We start from the raw sequence: 2,766 nt of genomic DNA, 5'->3' as shown, positions 1-2,766 counted from the left end.
GTAGAAATTTCAAGCTGTAAAATGCTTTTTTGTAACATCTCGATATGATCATTTTTGACGAAGTTGCTCTATTTTGAAGTTTGCCTATTTTTAGAGGCTAGAACAGGTGATCCTTTAATTTTTTGGACCAGTATATATGTTAAGAGTGCATTCTAATATTTACTGTTAGTACTGAAAATCTATAATATTTATGTAATGTGAAATAGAAGATTTTTAATACTGATAGTGATTATGGGTCTAAGAGTACAAAATATAAACTGCAAAATATTTTTCAAAAAGTAAATTAAAAATATAGTATAAAATAAGAAAATAAAAGCATAAAAAAGTGACGATAAAAATAACAGTAAATTCGTTATTGTAAAAATGTAGCAACGTTACTGTTATCGTTACAGAAAAAAGTAACGACCATTACTGAAAAAAAGTAACGAAAATGGTAACAGCTAATAAACTTATTGACGATTTCGTTGACAAACTATCTTTTACGAGAACTGCAAAAATTTGATGAAATTGTCTTCGCTTCTACCGTTAAAATCGCCTATCAACATAAACGATCGCACATCCCTTGGCGGAGAATTTGTTGCAAATGTACTCTAAACTTTTATATTGCGATAAATTAGCGAAGTAGACGTGGGTAGATTACGGAATCCGTCTGTCTTCGGATCACAATTTTGTCTCGTGGAATACGTTCTTGGCGGCGGTCTGAAAGGATGCGCAATACCCGGTAGGTGAAACGTTGATGCTAATTACTATCACATTGTACACGTCATTTCTACGCAGAGTCTGCTCCCTCGAGCGTCAGGAATCGAGTCGTTAAAATATCTCGAGCTGTATTGAATTAGCGATATTAATACAGAAAGTCTGGATAATAATAACAGTAAGAGACTTAGAACGGAATTACTGGGCACAATTATATGTTTAAAATTAATCTGAAATCATTAATAAAATAATAAATATAACTTCTAACGAAAGAGAAATCTCCTTGAAAGATATGTCGGAACTAAAATTAATTAAATAGCACTTAATTCCCTTTTTTAATCTAATGAAAAGTTAACTCTCCCACGAATAATTCTGTTTGAAGATATTTCTATTTGAGGATAAATGTAATTAAAAATAGCTCTTCCACTTTCCTGCTCTGTTATCGAATATTTACATTGTGAGAAACGCATATTTAATCGATTGAAGCATTATATCGTAGCTGTCGTAGCGCAACAATCTGTTGTAATAATTTCACGAATATCATTCTCGTTAATGAGCAGTACAAAGTCTGTTAATATCGTATCAATATTGGAACTTGTTTATATGCACAAAATACGCGTATGTATACAACACGCGTAAATTTCCTGTGTCCGTGAATATGAAACGCAGCTGACGGCTTGTGGATCAAATGAACGTTCATCCCGCTTGCTTGCAACATTCGCTTTCTAGCTCAACCGAAGAAGATAATTACCCGAAAAAGAGATTTACTGACGAAATCAAATACAGTATATAATTAACGTGTTAACATTTGCAAATTTAATAACAATAATTATCATGAATATGTTAATGTTAATTACGCTTATAATACACGGCATATGACTATCAAATATAGGTAAGGGGAGGGGGGGCAAATAGTGACGGATTTTTTCCTCTCTCCCCTACAAGCTAATTTCAAGTTTACAAGATATGATTTTTCACTAAAACAGTACTTTCCACTTTTAAATATACAAAAAACTTAATTAGAGTTTCCATAAGTTATGTATACGGGCTAGATTTTCATAAAAACTGAAACACACATTTGTCACTATTTGCCCCACCCTATGGGTAAATAGTGACATCCTATGGGACAATTACAAAATACATAATTCTTAGATCCTAATTGATCTTTCTTTTGACATTTTGATTAGATAAGGTAATTTATATTAATTTCTATACTCTACCATATGTAAACTTTTCATTATTGATGAATAATACACGCAAGAAAAAGATTAGCCAATAAAGCTAATTGGCAGCTAAGATGTGTCGTTGAAATAGGGACAGCTAATGTCGTTGCTGCCGAAGTTCAATATATTAGCTATTAAAATGTAGATGCTACAGCAAAAAATATTTGCTGTTAAAATCAAATTATATATTTAGTCGAATCTACTAAGCTATTTTATCTTTGCAATAGAGTAATATTATTTGCAGTATACAACTTATATACTGCAAAATATAAACGCTAAATGCGCTGTATAGATGTGCATATGGCAGTGCCACATTGCAAAAACAATTACAAATCAAATTTTTGCGCGTAGCTATAAACTTAGCTCTGTGTGCATGATAAGACATTTAGGTACGCATGCCATCTTTTTAGCTGCCTGTACTAATATATGCTTTTAATTTCAGTTAATAAATTTTTTGTCGCAGTAAATGTTTTTTTTATCTGTAATAGCCAGAACTTAGCAATGACATTAAGGCGATAGCTCTTATATCTAAGTTTGATTCAGCTATTGAAATTTAGCTACTATTACTAATTGTAAGTCATTTTTTTGCGTGTAGTAGTAACATTATTTGCTAGTATTTCTTATTGAAATTCACATTCATTCTGGATCTTGCCTTGTAACTAATCTCATATTATCCCAAATAAATTAGAAAAATATATTATATTTAAATATTAAAAAAGCTTTTTAACTTGTCATTATTTACCCAACTAAAAATTGTAATTATTGCCCAAGGAGCTACTTTTTCCTTTAAAACTTTACTGAGAGAAATAAAATAGATCGGAAGAGCACACGTCTGAACTCCAGTCAC

The 2,766-nt window shown here is 31.2% G+C and overlaps 1 protein-coding gene across 1 annotated transcript in view; it reads left to right on the top strand.

Annotated features, from left to right (window-relative positions):
- The window catches only part of LOC105454951, a 50,394-nt gene that overhangs the window by 24,402 nt on the left and 23,226 nt on the right, over nucleotides 1-2,766 (top strand). The gene's annotated exons all lie outside the window — the stretch shown is intronic.

Source organism: Wasmannia auropunctata, unplaced genomic scaffold (genome assembly GCF_000956235.1).
Source record: "Wasmannia auropunctata unplaced genomic scaffold, wasmannia.A_1.0 LD335968.1, whole genome shotgun sequence".
NCBI classification, from domain to species: Eukaryota; Metazoa; Arthropoda; class Insecta; order Hymenoptera; family Formicidae; genus Wasmannia; species Wasmannia auropunctata.
The sequence above is the reverse complement of the archived record's forward strand: the minus strand, read 5'-3'. Positions and strand labels throughout refer to the sequence as shown.